Below are 23,443 nucleotides of genomic sequence, written 5' to 3' on the forward strand. Positions count from 1 at the left end.
TATGTGTGGTTTCTGGAACCATGGCTTTATGATATGAGCTAATTCTATCTCTGACAATATTATATAAAAGCAACAGCAATCCCCTCCTGCAAAGATTTTATCAGGAAGCTTTAAGCCAAATCAGGATTAAAACAATCATATACTCTCAAATATTACTGGAGAGCTGAGGTTTAGAGGTAAAAAATGTACATTTCCACTAAGAAGATTTTGTAAACTTGGAAGAAAGACACAAAAAAGGGAATAAGGAGAAATTACACTGGAAGAGATTAAGGAAAGAAAAACACAGATCAATAAAATAGCTTTACATGAGCCATTAGTTTTGGAACACCTGGAGAGTGTGGAATATTTCTATACTTTATTAAGAGTTTAATTCTAATATGCTCTTTTATACCTATTTCCCTTTCTTTGTCTTAAATATATATTTATTTATTTATTCATTTATTTATTTATGCATATATGGTATATTTACCTGACACATAGGAGAAAATATGTGATATACTGCTTCTATGGGAAGATCAGTCTGTAGTTAACATTCAAGAATATATAGGGATAGAGAAAAGATGAACAAAATGGGCATAGGGCCACACAGCAAAATTTGTACCAAATTCTGCACTGTCATTCTGTATCAAGGAGACTCAGACAGGTATAGAATCCATTGATGTCAGAGTTAACTTCCAAATATAACAATGTTAGAGTAAGTGAGCTCAAACATAACAAAAGCCAAATACATAAACATATATTAACACTCTGCATTCAAATCAGCCATGAGGGACCATTTAGGTGTTAAATGCCCAGGTGGGGAGGACAAAAAAGTATCTCATAAGCTAGTGTGATTCAAAATATATGTGAGCACCTATTATGTGTCTGGCAGTGCTATGTAAGATATGCAGTATTGAATGAAATGTAGAGAAATCTCTGACTTTATAGAATGTACATTCAGTGTGAGAGACGTGTAATAAGTACAGAGTGATTAGAGTTTAGGAGAAAATAAACAAGGAATAAGGGATCATGAATAGTCCCCAAAAGACCTCCAATATTCTCCCTTTCCCTTTATATACATCCCACTCCTCCCTTTAATAGATGTGGTCTATTTCCTCTCTCCTTGGATCCTGGTTGGTTTTCTCATTTGCTCTATAATAAAATAGGTGGAATCACCAGTTCCTGCCTGGCCCTCAAAAGAAAAATGTAGGCAGCTTTTGTTGTGACCCTCTGGGCATTCAGATGCCCATGCTTTAAGGTTGACCAGACTATTGTTCTGCAGAGCATGGCTTCTTGGAAAGACCCTGGGTCACTCCCTGAGCTCTCACCTTCCTGCAGACACATGATAAATCCCCACTGATCTCACATGGAGAGAATAAAAACCAAGAAAAATATGAGAAATGGTTGTTTAAAAAACCATTAAATTTGAGTATTTTTAAATAATGTAATAGATACTGAAACATGAGGGAGGATAAGTAAAGACAACAATGGAAATTATAAAAGTGAAGAACTATAATATAAGAAAGAGATTTTCTGTCTTTTTTGAGCAGAGAGCAAAAAGGAAATAAGTAGTATAAGAATCCTGAAACAGTTGGATTGGGAGAAAATAATTAAGGTTAGAAGAAGAAATCCTATCAGCCACTGTAAAGGAATATGCTGCATTTCTAAATGACCCAGTTATAGATCTCTAAATCTGAAGAACCACACCTAAGGAATAGTACATGAGGAACTGCACTCCCTTGGCTCAGCCACACCTGACTTGCTCTAAATGGTGAGAATATGGACCTCAAGCCTTACCTGGAGGACTTGATAGGATCAGATTTTGAGGCTCTTGGCAGTGGGCAGTGAGCATATTTTGCCAGTGAGAAGAATGTGAATCACTTAGGAACACAGAGAATACTCAGACTACTTTGTTGAGAGCCTCCAATTAACCACACTCCCAGGTATACCTTATGTAATCTTACCTTGACCTGGGCTTTGGCCATGCAGCTGACTAATGGACATTAGCCAATGGGTATAAAAAGAGACTGGATAAGGCCCTCACCTTGGGGCCTGTCTTCAGTGATGCTAGCAATGCCTGGCTATCCCACAGGAGAGAGGAGAAGCCTTGAAGGATGATACACCATGTAGAAAGAAAGAGAGAGAGAGACCATGTGAAGAAGAATCAAAATGTACCAGTAGAACTCCCAGCTGAATGAAGTCCCCCACCAGGAGAGGAAGAAACTCCAAGTCACCTACAAAATTCATAAATGGTGAATTGCTATTTAAATCACCAACTTTTAGGGAGGTTTTTCATGCAGCAACAAACAGCAATCTGAATTAGGGGATGAGAAGGAAGCATTCATTGAGAGAAGACTTCAGGCGGTTAGGGAAGAAGCCATGAAGGCATATATATGGAGGAAGAGCATCCCATGCACAGGGAACAGCAAAGGTGAGAATGGCCTGGCTTGCTTGAGAAGCTCCAAGAAGGCCAGTGTAGCTAGAGCAGAGTAAGTAAAGAGGAAAGAGTGAGATGAAGTCAGAGTAGTGACAGAGTCCAGATCAGTCCAGGTTTGTAGGACACTGTAAAGACTGGAACTTTTATCCAGAGGCTGAGAGAAAGCCACTGGAGATTTTTATATACTCGTTAAGTCATTTAACAAATATCTATTCAGCCTGAGTATGTGCAAGGCTGGTAGTACCAAGCATTCAACAATGCCCAGAACTTCCGGGTATGTTGGAGGAAGAGGAGAAAAGTGGGGTAAAGATGAACAGGACCACAAAAGAACTGGACAAAGAGATGACAAAGGGACAAGGACTGCCTTCAGTTGGCTCAGGTCAATGTGAAGCATTCGGATCCCTTCACCCAAGAGCTCTCTCTGCTTTCCTCAAAGTCTCTTTTCAGGATGGTTTGCTACAATTTTACATTAGGGTACATTATACCCAGGTAAGAAAACACACTTCTCTTTTAAAGCAATTTAACTTCCTAAAGGCTTTTTTCCGTACAAGTGAGGGTATTTCATCAGCCATGTACAAATATTCTCAAAAGATCTTGCCAGGCTCCAGCATTCTGTGCTCTGTGTGTTTGTCAATATATTTACAAAAAAACTCTATGTCAAGTTTTAAAAGAACCTCTTAAAAAAGACAATATATACTTCCCAAAGGGTACTTCACGAATATAGTGTTTTACAGATTGCAGTGAGGTTTCAGAGCAATTGACTCACCACCTGCATTATAGTCTTACAACTAGACTAAATGACAAAGTAGCAGGCAAAGAAGGCATTCGGCTAACATTATTATCACTTTAAATAAAAGTTCATGAAGCAATCTTCCTTAAGTGTGGTGCCCACACACATCAAAGTGTATTTGGCACCAGGATGATGACAGAGTACCATGAGGAGCCTGTCAGACCTTGACAAGAGTAGTTCCTGAAGGAAAATGTGGAGCTCTAATAGAGAGAGAAAAAAAAAATATGTGTTCTTGCATCTGGTCAACCCATCACCTTATACTGAATTGGGATGGTCTCCCAGTTTAGGTATAACAGTATATTAAATAATGGTTTCATAGAACTTCCTATCAAACACATCGTCTTTATAGAAGGAAAATAGAAATGGTCCCTTCCAACAAAATGAAATCCATTTATGTTATCCTTACATGGGTTTGTAAAGACAGAAAATCCCAAAATATTTTGCTGCTTTAGACTACACCTTGGTTCAGCTAACTCATTTCTCCCAGCAATGCAACAAAATGGTTCTTTTCATCTTATGTTTTTTCTTAAGTTTTAATGAATGACAAGAGTTCAATTTCCAGCTGCCTGATATTTAATGGCTTCACTGAGCTTTTGTTTCCTGCCAGCAACTCCTATTTTTCTGATACAAGGGCCATATTAAACAGATTTTTTAAAGTCTAAAAATAGTATTTATTGTGTCTACTAACACTTTTCTCTGTATCTTTTAAATCATTCTTGTACTGGGTGTTTTATTTTCCATTTTAAATCATTCATTTCCAAAGACACAAAGCCTAACATCCCTTGAAATGTAAGTTTTAAGACACATGACAAAGTGTCTTATGTTCTATAGCACTATTATAAACTCTGCACTCTCTCTCTCTGACCCTACACTTTAGCTTCTCTTCCCCAATCTGAAGCAATAAGTTCTGAAGATTCTACTCAGGCCATTCTTTACTTAGCTCTCTCTCCTCCAAGGGCTAAACTAATGGTTCTATAAGTATGTCTCTGGGTTCACCAGAATTGGAATCACTGGTGTCAAAAGTCAGGTTGTGAGGCCCCATCTTAAACTTATGAATTTGGTATTTCTAAATGTATAGCCAAGAGTTTTTGACAGCATCCTAATTTGATTTGGATGGACTGGAGGTTTGAGGAGTACTTCAGGCAGTGGTCTTTGGCTCCTGTGCGAATCTGATGAATGTGCACACCCACAGTCTAGAAAAATGGTCAGGAGGACCACATTCAGAGCATCCTGTCTCGGAATTCACAGGCGCTCTGAGGCATACCAGTGAACACTGACCCCAAATCGTCTGGACCAGAACCCTTTTTTAATGATCTTCTCTTTGAGGTTTCTCAGAAAATCAGCATGGGACAACTGAGCACATACCACATTCTGCTCTGCTCTCTTCTGTCCTGTTGAGGAGAGTAATTCACAATTTATGTCTTTTATCTCAACCTCAAAATGAAGTATGTTTCTTCTTATCCAATTCACACAAGTACTGTGAAGCTGAAATTGCTTTAAGAGCTTTAGAAGAAAGGCACCATATAAATGCAAATAACAGGAGATTTGATAAAAAGAAAAGTCATATCTAAGTACACAATGGCTGCCCTATCCAAATGAACAGCTTGAGGTTTCTCTGCTATTGTCATTCATCATGTATCAGAGAATAAAGACTATGAAGTGAGTCTTCTAGAATTTTTTCTGCTTGAATCCTAGGCATATTTTTGTCATGCTGTCATGTAATATGCCAACTAGGGAACTCAAAGAAGATACCAGAGATCATAAGACCCATAGGCCTGCTACTGCCACCCCAAAAAGATACAAAGATGATATCACTGATAGAGAAATGCTCTCTAATTTCTCATTCAACCCTAGCAAGACATCTCAAGAAACTATAGAAAAAATACTGCTGCTCTCTTCCTGTGGCAAGATTCATTTTTTAAAATTTAGTACAAACATCCACACACATTATAAAGACTGGCATTTACCATTGTTAACTACCAGGCCCAGCATGTATACCATGTTCCATCCAGGTGTTTTTTTTTTTTAATCAGGGAAATTCTGCTGGTGGTCAGCCTAAAGTAACTGGACACTCCTCTTTGAATGATGTATCAGCAACTATTCCTACACTTCATCTAAATTTTCTCTGAAACTCTTTTACATCCTAGCCAATAACTAACCACTATTAAGTTGCTACATTAGTAGCAACTTCCTAGGTTGCTACTAATGGAGGGACAGTTAGATAAAAGTCTCACTTAGCCAATCCGTGAGTGGCCAAGGGCATTTTGCATGGTATCTTACTAATTCTATGCAAGATATAAACAAAACTCAGTAAGAATAACCAAGGACAGGAAAGCCACCGTACCTTCACAACAGCAATCTCTGCATAGCTTTTTTTTTGAGGATCTAACCTTATGTTAGATTCTCAAAAACTGTACAAGACAGAAAAGGAGAAACAGATAATCTATTATGCCTGAGGCAGCTGACACCTTATCTTGCCTGATATGCATAATATCCTTTTTTGTAATTAGTCTCTTTGTAGGTCATAGTATTAATTTTCCTCTTCTTGGAGGAGACAGGCAGTTGGAATTACTTATTTTACTTTTCGGCAAACCCATAAAGAGAAACAATCAATCATCATGGACTTAAATAGAGGAAATTGATCAAATACAAAAACCCAGACCTAATCCAAAACTATTTAGTGGAAGATGGGAGAGAAAGCCCATACTTTTGAAAGCAGACTTTGGATGCCATAAACACAAACTAATATGTTATCTTGGTTTCTTCCACAGCTCCTGTAGGAGGGAACACAAAATCAAAATAGAACAGCCTATAAAGCCCACAATCAAGCCTCAGTTCTAAATGCTTCTATGCATTACTATTGGGCCTTAAAGAGAGAGAAATTAAATTATTAAAAATGGGTAATATTTTATATCTTTAGCTTCTTTCTGCCACATTTGGTAAAACTTCCAAATATTCTAGAGTACATCAAAACTGAAAATTTCATAACCCTAGCAGGACATACTGCCAAAAGAGGAAAACTGAAGATTCCCACTTGAACAACTTTTCTTACACTTCAGATCACAACTTTGTAATCGGACCTATAAAATGTACTGCTAAGTAGAAGGACTCACAAGACTGAATAGTTATAGCTTTTTAGGCATAAGGAATAGAGCTAATACGGATAAGACTAAACACCGTGTCAACAATCTGCATTCTATTGTTTACATCAATAGAATTCTTCCACCAAAATACCAGTAAACATAATGCATCTGCCTAAGGCAGTTGAAATGAATGTCCGAACTTTCTTTAAAATTGCTTATTATCTTGTCTTTTTCAAACCCAACAGATTTCTGCCAGCAATGAGATATTCTAGCTTGTGACAGAGACAGAAAAGTCCTATTCATGATAGAAATATCGTATCACTCTCTTTCATGTTCAAAAATGTGTCTGATGTTGTTGTCCATCCATGAAAATGAGGCTAAAAAATTGAGCAGCAGTTCCTTCTTCACTTGATACATGTAAAGTCCATTTTTCATCAACTGCTATTCGAAGAACCTGCCACTGATTGCAGCTCTGCTTTTCTCATCACAGTCTGATGGATGTTTTTGCTCAAAATAAGCTGCCCTTTGCTGATTGCTGCAGGCTGGTTGGTCTGTCAATTCTGAAAATACAGCACTTCCTGGCTAGGCCACATTGCTTATTGTAATCAGAATCAGATGCAAACATTCATTTCAGTGATACCCTAGCTCTGATCTCTATTTGCTCTACTGCAGTATTCATTTTGGTTGTGAGCTGTCCTCAAAGCAAAAATGAACTAGGGTAGAGATCAAATCACTCACCCTAGTTGAGTTAAAATCATTCTCTCAGTCAAAGGATAAGCCTCTCATTTTTCCTGAAAGATGTGCAAAAGAAAGGTGAGTTTCTTTTTAAAATACAACTGAGTGGAATCTGCCATTTTTATGAGAATGCAGAAAACCAAAGACTAAAGATTTTCATCCCCGACAGCAACCCTAAGTGTCATGGGTTTAATATTTGTCAGTCAAAGAGATGTCAGTTAAAAACATTATTGGATATGTCATACAACATTGGGAATTAAGTGCTTAAACAGAAAGGCTCTGAACCTCTTCCTAAGTATTGTTATTACAAGGGGGATGTGGAATTTAATAATGTTATTTAATTCATTATATTCACATGTATGTGCTATGAAGATCCATTTCAAGGTCCTATTCCAAGTATGAAATGACTTTGGAAGACAAGAGGAGCTAGCATTTGTATCAGTTAGGACTAGATTTAACTGCATATAAGAGAAAAATTCCAGCAAGACAATAGCCTAAATTCTCATTAATGTCTCTGACAATTAAGAAACCTGCAGTTTAGCAAGCACAGCCAGAATGATGACTCACAGTACTATCTCATAATCAAGTTCACATACTGTTGTATGAACTCTTTTTTATTCATTTATTCATAAGTGCATACATTCTTTGGGCCACTTCTTCCCCCTGTCCCCCACCCCCACCATCCACCCCAATCCCCTTGCTTCCAGGCAGAACTTGTTCTGCCCTTATCTTTAATTTTGGTGAAGAGAAGACATAAGTGTAATAAAAAAGACAAAGCATTTTTGCTAGTTGAGTTAAGGATATCTATTCAGAGAGATTCCTAGCATTGCTTCCATGTACAAATGTGTTACAACCCAAGTTGATTCATCTCTAACTGATCTTTACACTGGTTCCTGATCCCCTTCTCGTGTTGACCTCTGTCTCTTTAAAGTTTCTGTATTAGCTCCTCTGGTGTGGGGACAGCAAATGCTTTCATGTTTTGGATTTCCTACCTATCCCCATATCTCCTGTATGTGCTCTCCCCTTGTCATGTGATCCAAGTCCAACAACATTGCTGTATTTGCCCTAGATCTAAAGTCCACATATGAGGGAGAACATATGATTTTTGGTCTTCTGAGCCTGGCTAACCTTGCTCAGAATGATGTTCTACAGTTCCATCCATTTACTTGTGAATGATAAGATCTCATTCTTCTTCATGGCTGCATAAAGTTCCATTGTGTATAAATACCACATTTTCTTAATCCATTCATCTGTAATGGGGCGTCTTGGTTGTTTCCATAACTTGGCTATTGTGAATAGTGCTGCAATAAACATGGGGTATGCAGGTGCCTCTGGAGTAACCTGTGTTGCATTACTTTGGGTATATACCCAGGAGTGGGATTGCTGGATCATATGGTAGGTCTATGTTTAGATTTTTAAGAAGTCTCCAAATTTTTTTCCACAGTGATTGCACCAGCTTGCATTCCCACCAGTAGTGTTCAAGGGTTCCTTTTTCCCCACATCATCGCCAACACATGTTGTTGGTGGTGTTTTTGATGATGGCTATTCTAACTGGGGTGAGGTGGAATCTTAGTGTGGTTTTGATTTGCATTTCCTTTATGGCCAGAGATGGTGAGCATTTTTTCATGTGTTTTTTGGCCATTTGAATTTCTTCTTTCGAGAAAGTTCTGTTGAGTTCAGTTGCCCAATTCTTTATTGGTTCATTGATTTGGGGAGAGTTTAGTTTCTTAAGTTCCCTGTATAGTCTGGTTATCAGTCCCTTGTCTGATGTGTACATGGCAAATACTTTCTCCCACTCTGTGGATGGTCTCCTTAGTTTAAAGACAATTTCTTTTTTTGTACACAAGCTTTTTAATTTTATGTATTCCCATTTGTCCATTCTTTCTCTTAGTTGCTGAGCTGCTGCAGTTCTATTGAGGAAGTCCTTGCCTATACCTATTATTCCAGAGTGTTTCCTGCTCCTTCTTATACTAACTTCAGAGTTTCGGGTCTAATATTAAGGTCCTTGATCCATTTTGAGTTGATACTAGTACAGGGTGATAAACATGGATCTAGTTTTAGCTTCTTGCAGACAGTTTTTCCCAGCAACATTTGTTGAAGAGGCTGTCTTTTCTCCATTGTATATTTTTGTCCCCTTTGTCAAAAATAAGGTGGATATAGCTGTGTGGATTCATATCTGGGTCCTCTATTCTGTTCCACTGGTCTTCATGTCTGTTTTTGTGCCAGTACCATGCTGCTTTTATTGATATTGCTTTGTAATATAGTTTGAAGTCAGGTATTTTGATATCTCCAGCATTGCTCTTTTTGGTGAGTATTGCCTTGGCTATTCGTGGTCTCTTGTGTTTCCAAATGAACTTTAGGGTAGATTTTTCTAGATTGATTTTTACTAGATTGATTCTACCAATCCAGGAGCACAGGAGATCTCTCCATCTTCTGCAGTCATCCTCAATCTCTTTCTTCAGGGATTTGTAATTCTCCTTGTAGAAGTCATCCACATCCTTTGTTAAATTTACTCCTAGGTGTTTTTTTGAGGCTATTGTAAATGGAATTGTTTCCATATATGACTTCTCAACAATAGAAGATGGAGAGATCTCCCATGCTTATGGTGTTTCAATAGAAACACCACCAACAATAAGGTGTTGGTGAGGATGTGGGGAAAAAGGAACCCTTGTACACTGCTGGTGGGAATGCAAGCTAGTACAACCACTCTGAAAAAAATTTGGAGGCATCTTAAAAATCTAAACATAGATCTACCATATGATCCAGCAATCCCACTCCTGTGGATATACCCAAAGGAATGTGACACCAATTACTCCAGAGGCACCTGCACACCCATGTTTATTGCAGTGCTATTCACAATAGCCAAGTTATGGAAACAACCAAGATGCCCCACTACTGATGAATGGATCAAGAAAATGTGGTATTTATATACAATGGAACTTTATGCAGCCATGAAGAAGAATGAAATCTTATCATTCGCAAGTAAATGGATAAAACTGGAGAACATCATTCTAAGCGAGGTTACCCAGGCTCAGAAGACCAATAATTGTATGTTTTCCCTCATATGTGGACTTTAGATCAAAGGCAAACACAACAAGGAGATTGGACTTTGATCACGTGATGAGGCAAGAGCACATAAAGGCAGTATGAGGATAGGTAAAAAACCCAAAAAACATGATAGTATTTGATGTCCTCAATGCAAAGGAATTAATGCAGAAACTTTAAAGCAACAGAGGCCAACAGGTGAAGGGGATCAAGGACTAGAGAAAAGATCAGTTTGAGATGAATCAACTTAGAATGTAACACATACGTACATGGAAACAATACTAGGAATCTCCCTGTTTAGCTATCCTTATCTCAACTAGCAAAAATGCTTTGTCCTTATTTTATTGTTTATACTCTCTCTTCAACAAAATTAGAGATAAGGGCAGAACAGTTTCTGCCTGGCAGCGAGGGGGTAGCGGGGGAGAGGGTGGGGGTGGGGGAAAAGAGAAGGGTGGGGATGGGGAAGAGTAATGACACAAACATGTGCACATATAAACAAAAAAGTAAATAAACCAATGTTGATGTATCATTAAAAAATATACATATATACATATATATATTCCTTCTCAGTTTGTTCGTTGTTGGTGTGTAGAAAAGCTAATGATTTTTGTAAACTTTTTGTATTCTGCCACCTTGCTATAGCTGTTTATGTTGTCTGGGTTTTTGGTTAGAGCTTTTTGGGTCTTTAAGGTATAGGATCATATCATATGCAAATAGGGATATTTTGACAGTTATATCTATTTGTATTCCTTTTATTCCTTCTTCTTGCCTAATTGCTCTGGCTAGGAATTCCAGTACTATGTTGAATAGGAGTGGAGATAGTGGGCACCCTTGTCTCACTCCTGATTTTAGGAGAAATTGTTTCAATTTCCTACCATTAAGTATGATGTTGGCTGTAGGTTTGTCATATGTAGCCTTTACAATGTTGAGGTACATTACTTTTATTCCTAGTTTTCTTAGAGCTTTTATCATGAAGTGGTGCTGGATCTTGTCAAAGGCTTTTTCTGCATCAATTGAGATGATCAAGTGGTTTTTGTCATTGCTTCTCTTAATGTGCTGTATTACATTTATAGATTTGCGTATATTGCATATATTGCACCACCCATGCATCACTGGGATGAAGCTGACTTGATCATGCTGGATGATCTTTCTGATGTGTTGTTGGATTCAGTTTGCCATTTTTTTATTGAGGATTTTTGCATCGATGTTCATTAAGGAGATTGGCCTATAGTTCTCCTTTTTGGAGGTGTCTTTGTCTGGTTTGGGGATAAGAGTAATACTGGTTTCATAAAATGAGTTAGGTAGTATTCCTTCCCTTTCTATTTTGTGGAACAGTTTAAGGAGGGTTGGTATTAGTTCTTCTTTAAAGGTCTGATAGAATTCAGCAGAGACTCCATCAGGTCCTGGACTTTTCTTTTTTGGAAGACTCTTGATTGCTGCTTCAATTTCATTTTGTGTTATAGATCTATTCAGATGATTAATATCCTCTTGGTTCAGTTCTGGATGGATTTAAGTATCTAGAAATCTGTCCATTTCTTCAAGATTTTCAAATATATTAGAATATAGGTTCTCAAAGTAGTCTCTGATGATTTCCTGGATTTCTGTGGTATTTGTTGTTATCTCCCCTTTTGTGTTTCTGATTTTACTGATTTGGGTTTTTTTTTCCCTCTTTATTTTAGTCAGATTTTCCAGGGGTCTGTCGATCTTGTTTATTTTTTCAAAGAACAAGCCTTTTGTTTCATTGATTCTTTGTATGTTTTGTTTGTTTGTTTGTTTCTATTTCATTGATTTCAGCCTTTGTTTTTATTATTTCTGTCCTTCTGCTTGTTTTGGAATTTGTTTGTTCTTGTTTTTCTAGAAGACTGAGATGTAGCATTAGGTCATTGATTTGAGAGCTTTCTGACCTTTTAATATATGCACTCATGGCTATAAACTTTTCTCTTAGGACTGCCTTTGCTATGTCTCATAGGTTCCAGTAGGTCGTGTTTTCATTTTAATTAACTTCCAGAAACCTTTTAATTTCCTCTTTTATTTTATCAATGACACATTGATCATTGAGCAATATGTTGCTCAGCTTCCAATTGTTTGCATGTTTTTTACTGTTGTCTTTGTTGTTGAGTTCTAGTTTTAATACATTGTGATCAGATAGAATGCATGGGATTATTTCTATTTTCTTATATATGCTGAGGCTTACTTTGTGCCCAAAGATATGATTAATTTTGCAGAAGGTTCCATGGGCTGCTGAGAAGAATGTATATTGTGCAGAAGTTGGATGAAATATTCTGTAGACATCAGCTAGATCCATTTGATCTATGGTGTGATTTAGTTCTAGAATTTCTTTATTGATTTTTTGTTTGGATGACCTTTCTATTGGTGATAGAGGGGTATTAAAGTCTCCCACTACCACTGTGTTGGAGTCTATATATGCTTTTAGGTCCTTCAGAGTATGTTTGATGAAATTGGATGCACTGACATTGAGTGCATATAGGTTGATGGTTGTTATTTCCTTTTGGTGTATTTCCCCTTTTATTAGTATGGAGTGTCCTTCTTTATCTCATTTGATCAATGTAAGTTTGAAGTCTACTTTGTCCATGATAAGTATTGATACTCCTGCCTGTTTTCAGGGGCCATTGGCTTGGTAAATCTTCTTCCAGTCTTTCACTTTCAGCCAGTGCTTATTTCTGTCAGTGAGATGTGTCTCCTGTAGGCAGCATTGTTGGATCTTCCTTTTTAATACAATTTGCCAAATGGTTTCTTTTGATGGGGGAATTAAGTCCGTAACATTCAGTATTAGTATTGATAGGTATGCTGTGATTCCTGTCATTTAGTTGTCTTTGTTAATTAAGGGTTTAATTGTGTGCAGCTGAATCAATGTTACCCTCTACTTTCTTACCTTTTCGTCTCCTGTGGTTTAGTTTTGCCTGCCCTTTCATGGTTTTATTTGCTTTCACTTTCTGTGTGCATAATTCCTTGAAGAATCTTTTGTAGTGGTAGCTTGGTGGTCATATATTGTTTTAGTTCTGCTTATCATGGAAGACTTTTATTGCTCCATCTATTTTGAATGATAGTTTTGCTGGTAGAGTATCCTAGGGTTGAAGTTATTTTCATTCAGTGTCTGGAAGACCTCACTTCATGCTCTTCTTGCTTTTAATGTTTCTATTAAGAACTCTCCTGTGATTTTAATGGGTTTACCTTTGTATGTTATTTGTTTTTTCTCTCTTACAGCTTTCAATATTCTTTCTCTATTCTCTGTGCTTGTTGTTTTAATAATAATATGTCGTGGGGTAGTTCTATTTTGATCAAGTCTGTTTAGTATCCTGGAGGCTTCCTGTACCTCAATGGGCATAGTTTTCTGTAGTTTCGGGAAATTTTCTGTTATTATTTTGTTGAACATATTACAAATTTATTTTGCTTGCACCTCTTCTCCTTCTTCAATGCCCATGATTCTCAGGTTTGGTCTTTTGATGGAGTCAGTGAGTTCTTGCATATTTCTTTCACAGGTCTTGAGTTGTCTAATAGTCCTTCAGTTTTTCCTTTAATTTCCATTTCATCTAGAGGTTCTGAGATTCTGTATTCTGCTTGTTCTAGTCTGCTGGAGTGGCCTTCCTTTTTGTTTTGTATTTATGTTTCATTCTTTTTTCTGAGGTTTTCCATATCATGAGTCACTTCCTCTTAAATATTGTCAATTTTCATCCTTAATTCATTTGTCTCTCTATTTATGGTGCTCTCTGTTTCACCTTGGTTTTTATTTATGGCTCCCATGAGTTCAGCTATTTGTTTTTGTGTTTTCTCATATTCTTTATTTTTGTTTTCTTGGAATTTTTTTAGTGCCTCCTGTACATTTTGGTTTACCATGTCTAGTAACATCTCTATGAAATTCTCATTGATTACTTGCAGGATTACTTCTTTCAGGTTGCTCTTGTGGACATTTTTGGATTTCTTGGTATAGTTTATCTTTGTTTTGTTGGAGTCTGGATCTGGGTATCTGTTTTCTTCATTTCCCTCTGAATTCTGTACTAATTTATTTTTGGGGGGAGAATAGTTTCCATCCCTTTTTCATCTTCCCATCATTCCACTTGGTACTGTTTTTGTCCCTGATCTATGTGTAATTTAGTATTAGCTAACTTATGATAGTAAAACTAACAGAACCAAGAAATAAAGAGAAAAAAGAAAAAGAAAGAAAAAAATTTAAAAATGGAGAACCAAAGAAATCAACAGGGAGAGATGGTGAAAAATCAAACAGTGAACAAGACAAACACTTAAAGAAAAAAAAATTTTTCCCGGTTCAGGAACAGTAGAATTTCAGTGTTAAAGTTATGGTGTTACTCCTTTAGCTTCCAGTCCTGTTTGACTGTGTCTCCTAGGCAGATTTGTAGTCAATGGCTCCTATTTTCTCAGTGTAACATGGCATGGAGAAGCTTTTTACAGGCTAAGGGTTCAAGGTTTTAGAATTTTGTTTCTTCTTTTTGTTTTGGGGGTTTTTTGCCAAGCATGGCTCCAGCAGGAAAGTATTCTGTTTGGTCTTCTGAAGGTCTCTGAAGTACGCTTGGAGCTGGTAGCTGGCAGGCCAGGCGGGTGGGTGGGCAGTGGTCGGTGTGCCAGCAGGCCAGCAGGCAGGCAGAGGCCTGGCAGGCCAGTAGGTGGCAGCCTGGTGGGGCAGTGGCCTGGTAGGCTGGCCCACTTGTTCTTTCAGAGAGTTCTGGAGCAAGTATTATCTAACAGAATATCCATCTTCAGTCTGAAATGGCCCCTCATTCCGTCTAATCATCAGTTGTGAGCTGACAGCTTCAGGCTAATGCTAACTGCATTCCCCACAGCCAGGCAAGAACTGCCTCGAAGGGAGACCAGGCAGCCCATGTCTACCCTACCTGCCATAGAAAGTAATGCAAACCATTAAAGAATTTCAGTATTTTTCAGGCTCTGCAGTTCATGCATTGATTTCTTATCACAAATGGAGTTGACACAAAAATCACTGTATTTCACTCCTCAACTCACACATCACAGAATGCCTGCTTAATTGATAGCAGACTTGAAATGCTATATAAACAACTCAATTAAGATCAGGAAGATTGGAAAGTCAGGCTCACTCTATCAGCCTTCTTGATGTAAGATCAATGTATATAAGTAAGGATTTTTCCATTTAAAAGAAGATTTGAATGTACTTCATAATCAATAGCAAGGACTCTAAATATGAGGACTGTGGAGGAAAATGATGCTTTAGCAGATTTCCAATATTTTCTAAATCTTGCTTTACCAGGGAACAAACTGTTTTAGTACTTATTTTCCAATTTTCAGTTCTACTGAGATGCAATGGATGCTTTCATTTTCTACTTAAAATGTTCAGTGGTAAGCTGGATTTCCCCGGTTCTCAGGGTAATCTTGCAATCACTGTGCATGTCCTCCCATGCGGATTCCATCTAAGCAATGGTAGGCACCCTTCTGTATTTCACAAAATTACCAAACTCCCAAAGGAGCAAAAATGTACCGAAAGGCTTTTTTTTGTTACACAGGAATCTAATAATTCCTTATCTCACAAAGTAAAACCTACTTTATCATATTATTACATACAATTCCTCCACAGTCTAAGAGATAAATCAGGCACACTTTGTAATAAATTATTTTAAGTGTTTTGAAGGGGAAGTGTTGAAAAAACTAGAATAGTAATAGATCAGATCACCAAAACACTATGGGTTTCACAGTGACATACTTCAGTGAATTGCCGGTTTTCATATTAGTCATCCTAAGGAGATGCTCTTTCAATAACTTAAAAAGTTCTCAGCTGGGTGTGGTGGTGCATGCCTGTAATCACAGTCACTCAGGAAGTGAAGGCAGGAGGATCACAAATTTGAGGCTAGCCTAGACAAGGTTAACAAGACCCTATCTCAAAAACAAAACGGCTGGGAGCAAAGCTGGAGTGGTAAAGTGCTTGTGTAACATGCACAGGGCCCTGGGTTCAATACTCAGCACTGCAAAAAAGAAAAAATTTCCTTGACCAGAGAATGTACCAGAAGGGGCAGAGTAACAAAAGAATAAGGAAGGTATATAAGAGCATTCAAACTGTTTGGAGTTAAGTGTTTAATAAAGAAAGAATAAGAGCTAAAAAAGAGTTTTTAAACGACCTCAAAGAGGCATGATTCTAGGTCAAGAGTCAACAAATCACAGCTCATGAAACAAATCCAACCCATCACCTCTTTTTGTAAATAAGTTTTATTGAAACACAACTATTACCACTTGTTTTTATATCATCTATGCTGCTTTCACAGTACAATAGCCAAGTTGAGCAGTTGCAACAGTGATTGTATGCTCTACAAAGATAAAAACATTTATTACATAGCTTAATCTCCTTAGACCTCATCCACTTTAGCTCTCACTTTCCTGGGGGGCATTGTCATGGATGTTCTTAGCTTCAAGTAACTTCTGCAGGCTGACCTCTCCCAGTTCCACACTTCCTAATCTGAGATCACCATACATACACTACTCCTCAAATGTAATACATACAGGACTCAACTCCTTATCTCCCTAAATAAATGCAGTTATGAGTTCAGACTGTGTTAATTAAAGTCATAGCTCCACGCTTACTAAGTCATGTAATGATTGACAAGTTACTTAAACTCTCTAAGCCTTGGTTTCCTACTGTGTAAATTGGAGATAACAATAGTGCCTACTACAAAGTGTGGTTATGGAGATGAAATGAGATAATACATATGAAGGACTTAAAACAGTGCCTGACACAAAGGAATAGCTCAGAAACTATTAGAAGTAGTGAAGTTATCTTTACAATGTTTTATTTTTCTTTCCAACTTTAGTAAATAACACTTCTACTAAATGTCACCTTTTGCCTTGGCCTCCTCCTGAAATTCTGACCTCCCTCTGCTCCAATGGACCTGAAAAAAGGATCAAGCCATTGTTTTGTAATTATTTATATGTTATCTGTCATACAAATTCATAAGCTCCTTAGTGACAAGCCAAGTCTAATTTAGCTCTAAATACTGAAAGAATATTGCAAATTGAATAGAGAGAGTAGGCAGACAAAGAGACTATTAAGAAGATACTACATGAGAACTAAAGAGAGACTTTTAAACTAAATCAGTGGGGGAGAGAATAAAAGACAAGGATTTCAGGAAAGTTGAAAGACTCAACAGAACTTCTCAGTAATTGGATATGAGTGATGACAGAAAGTCTTTTATTTTATTTCTAACCAACCATAAGTTTATCTACTCTTCAAATTATATTTGCAACAGAGTAAAGGCTGCTATTTTGAGCTAGCACTGGTAATGAGAGTGAGAATTAGATGCTACTTGAGATTTCCTCTGTGCCTAGCTTTAATGCATTAGTTCTTGCCTTCGTTCTTCACCACTTTTGTTATTCATAGAGTAGAATCTCACCAGAGATGACATTCCAGACTTTGAAGTCAGGCAAATCTGGATTTGTATTTCAATTCCTGCTTGATAGCAGTGGACAGATTACCTAAACTCTCCAAATTCTGTTCCCTTGCATTTACAGTGGGACTGATGATTGGATCTACTTTGTTGCTTTATGTAAAACTTCAATAAGCAATAATGCATATAAAACTTTTGGCACAGCACCTAGAAAATAGTCAATGTTACATATTTCAACTTTTGTGAAAAGCAAACATTATAAAGTAGTGGTTCTTTAACATTGAGATACATAATTATAAAAACTGTATGACAGAGCCACAACTTTTGTATCATACATCAGGAAATATAATCAGATATCAACTCTGGGATTTTGTAAGAAAATATAGGTTGAACACCACATTAAGTCAAAAGACAAAATCTCATGCAATAGCAACTGTTGAGAGATATCATTTGGGCAGGACTAGAAGAAAAGAAAGTCCTCAATCAACTGAAGATAGTTGGCCTCACTAATTTAATTTCAAATTAACCATAATAAATTAATCATAAGAATCCGTACTTTTTTTGACCATAAATGGTGAATGATCAGTCTAAACTCCATCATGTCACTACTCACAAAAAGTCTTTTATTTGTTAATTATGATCACAAAGTCTTTTAGAACTATAGATTCTTATTCAATACAGGAAAAGCAAAAAGACCAAATATATTTGGAAATCTCATCCTGCTAGAAAATAGAAAGTAACTTTATAAGTAGAATATATTACTACAACTCAACTAGAAATGATTAGCTTACAGTTTTGAGTGTTTATTTTTGCTTAAGCAAACTATAAAATCCAAATGGCCTTTCAAGCTCCTGACTGAAAGTGGTTTTTATTTACAAAAGTGACTAACTTGACACTGACAGTAGTTGGTTCTTAATTTTCTTTTCAATCACATCATTGCTAGTACAGCATCAAAAAAAGAAGGGCGACTTTCAAAAATAAAAGCAACTGAAACCTAGGAGCAAGGACTCCCTAACTCTGCTCATACTCCAACCCAATCCTGCTACTTCCAGAGTTCAGACATCCATGAAATTTAATTCAAAACTTAATTAAAAGACATAGCTAAGTTTTATATACAAAATTAAGGAGACTTACATTTGAAAATTTATGTCTTCATGTAAAATGATCTCATAGGCATTACAAACAATACGTTTAACATCAGAAGAACAGTAAATGGAATGGAAACTCATTCCAGATGGGATTTTGGTCCTCTGTATAGCTTCAATCAAATCTTTTCTTTGTATACTTCCTTTTCTGAAGCAGTAATTACCATTTCACTATCCTAAAAGTATGATTTAAGAGCCAGATTCTAGGAATTTCTCTTGGCATTCTTTTCCCATTTAAAAAAGTGGTGAAATTATACTAGAATCTTTTCTAAGTTTGCTTTTAACTTTAAAATGCTATAACTTCAATAGGTCATGTTATCTCCATGAAATGTAAAGACAGTTTGTCCAGAAGGCCCTTGGCCAAATACATGTGTCTGATCCAAATGGACAAAATACTTAACCATTAACACAAGAAAACATTAGTATGGGTTTCTTTAGAGCCCTAAAGAAAAGGAACACCTGACTGGCAAATTTTGATGGCAAATCAGGAAACAGAAAGGCCAGGACTACAGAGACCTATCTGGGGAGGAGAGCCTGAAGAGGACACCACGGGGTCAAAGTCAAGAGTGCTTTCCCTATGGTAGTGCTCAATGGGCTGGCAGGCTTTCTTGGAAGTAGGAGTGAGTGGAGATTGACAATGCAAGAAGGAGGACACCAAAAGGAAAACTGGTGGAATTTTAGAGATTGTCTCAAGATTTCAGTATATAAAGTTTTGTAAGAGCATCCCTTTAAAAATGAACTTTGAAATCATAAACAAGAGCTCTCACTATATGAGCAAACCCTATAAAACTTAAAGTTTCTATTAAAAATATTCTTATAGTCAAGACTTTTATGACACAGGGAAAAAAGAGCCTCATGGCTCTATCATCTCCCCCCACCACACTCACCCTCTTATACACTTCTTATTCTTCCCTTGGGTCTCCTCTGCTATTCCCCAAGTCCTCAGACAGCTGACTATACAGACCTTCCTAGTCATGGACTTATCTGGAAATTCTACTTTCCTTTAGAACAGCTCCTAAAAGAACAGTGTAGGAGGATACACATGGGTACTGAAGTCAAGCAATGTAGGTATGATTTCTGACACTCTGGGCAAATGAGGAAATTATACACTTGCCAAACTTTGGCATCTAAAACTTCTGTGAAATTTCAAGGCAATAAATATACTTAAAACACCCACTGTAGTCTCTATAAGGTAAGTGACTGCTTTTTCTCCTCACTTCCAGAATGAGGCCACCCTTAATGCAGTAGCTGCATGATTGAATAATCACCTGGTAAGCTAATTGCCAATGGCTATTCCTACCTAGGGGTAGTTTAATGTGTTGCCACTTCTTTAATGGGACAATGAAAGGAAACAGAGACATCATACTTTAAACACAAAAAATAGAAAATAGAACTTCTAGTGGTACAGCAGGTAAATAGAAAGGTTGAGTGTTTAGGTGTCTTGTTGCACAGGTAGATGTAGGTCTAGAAAACTTTCCACGGTAACTTTTTTGCTAGTACTTAGAAGACCAATTTTACACTGCTCATTAGAATATTGAAAAGTTATCAGTTAACAAAGGTTTCTGCTCTTAAATTTTAAAAATTGAAAGAAGCCAAAGAAAGTTGTTTCAGAGGCAATTTCTAAAGCAACAAAAGTTACTAGAGAACCTAGAGAAGTCTTCCTATTCTTATGTAGAAGATATATGAAAAAATGTTATTGGCCTTTATGGGAAATGGTAAGTGAAATAGAAATCAAAAAAACAGCCTGATTGTATGGTACCAAGAATAAGATTTTATGTCACTGGTGATTTTGTTCTACCTTCCTTGCTGTGACTATATAATGACTCATAAAAGACAAGGATGTTTGTGGAAAGGGGAAGATAGAAAAGGAAACTTCATTTATTCCATGTCCTCATTTATATGTATGGATTCATTCTTCTAAAACTTTAAGTTAGTCATAGCTAATCTATGACTATAGGGCTATTCTATAAATTGCCAGTGAAATGAGAGTTGGTGTAATTATCCATGAAATTCATGAATATTTTAAAAACCCTCAAGTTTTGACTAAATTACTCAGACAAGTACCCTTACTGCTCAGCTCATTGTAAGGGGAAATGCATTAACTCCCATTTGTAGAGTAGAAGCTGGTGTTACTTCTGGGGCTCTTTTAAGTTGTTTCTGAACATCTGATTACTCATCATCTATGACTCACAAATTATATAAATCTTTTGAGAATTAAGAGTTAATGCTTTCACTGGTGGGAATGTAAACTAGTACAACCACTCTGGAAAAAAATTTGGAGGCTACTTAAAAAATCTAAACATCGATCTACCTTATGATCCAGTAATACCACTCTTGGGGATAGACCCAAAAGAATGTGGCACAGGTTACTCCAGAGGCACCTGCACACCCATGTTTATTGCGGCACTATTTGCAATAGCCAAGTTATGGAAATAGCCAAGATGCCCCACCACTGACGAGTGGATTAAGAAAATGTGGTATCTATACACAATGGAATTTATGCAGCCATGAAGAAGAACAAAATGTTGTCAATCACTGGTAAATGGATGGAATTGGAGAACATCATTCTGAGTGAGGTTAACCTGGCCCAAAAGACCAAAAATCGTATGTTCTCCCTCATATGCGGACATTAGATCAAGGCTAAACACAACAAGGGGATTGGACTTTGATCACATGATAAAGTGAGATCACACAAGGGAGGTATGAGGATAGGTGAGACACCCAAAAAACTAGATAGCATTTGTTGCCCTCAATGCAGAGAAACTAAAGCAGATACTTTAAAGCAACTGAGGCCAATAGGAGAAGGGGACCAGGAACTAGAGAAAAGGTTAGTTCAAGAAGAATTAACCTAGAAGGTAACACACACGCACAGGAAAATAATGTGAGTCAACTCCCTGTATAGCTATCCTTATCTCAACCAGCAAAAACACTTGTTCCTTCCTATTATTCCTTATACTCTCTCTTCAACAAAATTAGAGATAAGGGCAGAATAGTTTCTACCGGGTAGCAAGGGGTACCCGGTAGCAAGGGGTAGTAAGGGAGGGAGGGCAAGGGAGGGGGTGGGGGGGAGGGGAGAGAAATGACCCAAACATTGTATGCACATATGAATAAAATAAAAAATTTTTTAAAAAGAGTTAATGTTTTCTTTTCAGTCCCATTATACTAGAAAATAATAGCACTACCTCTGAAATACATTAGAGTCCCACAGTGAATATTTACTATGAACAGTCTTACACAGAGTTATCCTCAGAAAATGTCAGTTGTATGCACGGTCTACTAATAAGAGACAACAGAAGCCCTGAAAGGGAATTATAACCCCAACTGAGACTTTGTCAGTATGCCTTTTCTAGGGTAAAAGACTCGGTGATTTCTCTAAAACTAGGTCCTGGATTTCCTGATTTTTAGGTAGGGTTCTTGTGTTTCATGGTTCTAACCTAGGAAGCAGTGTTCCATGTAAATTGCTGGTTCTCTAATGCTTCCTGCATCACCTGATATGCTTTCATTTTCACACTATTCCAATCATCAAAGCAAGTTATGTTGCCAAGCCTAAAGTCAATATGGCAGAATATACCACTTAACAGGATAAGCAAATCATTAGAGAAACTGATGATAGACCCACCACCAGAATGATAAGCCAATCAGTGGAAATAATAAGTCAATCACTAGAGCACATAAACTATCAAATATAATCAGTGCTTCCTAAATGTTGAGTCCATCCCCCACTCCTCTCCAAGCCCAGGTTTCCAGGTTTGCAAATTATAGGTGTTTATGGACCAAAGTTAAGTATACTCACAACTATCAAGAAACCCCTCTGAACATTGACTTAGAAATTAATAACAAAAGACAGAACCACAAAATAAGTACAATGAGGGGGTAATTGTTGGAGGGTGGAGGGTGAATGAAGGAGATTAAGGTAAGAAAGAAAATATGGTTGATGGGTATCATACACTTATATGAAATAGAACAATGAAACTTCTTGCAATTGTTTGAAGTAGGGCAGGGAGGGTATCCAGAGGGAGAGTTGATGGGGGTGATCAAACCAATGTACAATGTAAGCCTATTCAGAATTATCACAATGAATCTCCCCAAACAACAAATATATCCTAATTAAAAAATAGAAAAAAGAATGAAAGGAATTATAGGTGTTCACTAATTGTTGATTGGTTAAAAGTTTGGCTAACAATTATCATCACATGAGCGGAAACAATAACACAAATTTTAGTCTGAAAAATATAATCAAATTTTTTCTTTTGGAAAGGAGTTGTGATATGTAGCAGTTAGACATGAGTAGTGGGAATCTGTTAAAAAGAACCTAAAAAGGAGGATTCTTTCTTGCCTCTAGTCCTTGAGGAAGGAAATGTTAGGTAATAGGTACACATAGTAGTGAGCCCAGGAGAGATAAGGAGTATTTGGTTCATGCATTTGAGGACAAAAACAATCAGCTACACAAAAGTCACATATACCATCCTGTCCAGTTATTTAAAAAGAAGAAGAAGGAGGAGGAGGAGGAGGAGGAGGAGGAGGAGGAGGAGGAGGAAGAAGGAAGAAGAAGAAGAAGAAAGAAGAAGAAGAAGAAGAAGAAGAAGAAGAAGAAGAAGAAGAAGAAGAAGAAGAAGAAGAAGAAGAAGAAGAAGAAGAAGAAAAGGAAGAAGAAGAAGAAGAAGAAGAAGAAGAAGAAGAAGAAGAAGAAGAAGAAGAAGAAGAAGAAGAAGAAGAAGAAGAAGGAGGAGGAGGAGGAGGAGGAGGAGGAGGAGGAGGAGGAGGAGGAGGAGGAGGAGGAGGAAGAAGAAGAAGAAGAAGAAGAAGAAGAAGAAGAAGAAGAAGAAGAAGAAGAAGAAGAAGAAGAAGAA

This window comes from Castor canadensis, chromosome 3 (assembly GCF_047511655.1).
Source record: "Castor canadensis chromosome 3, mCasCan1.hap1v2, whole genome shotgun sequence".
Classification (NCBI taxonomy): domain Eukaryota; kingdom Metazoa; phylum Chordata; class Mammalia; order Rodentia; family Castoridae; genus Castor; species Castor canadensis.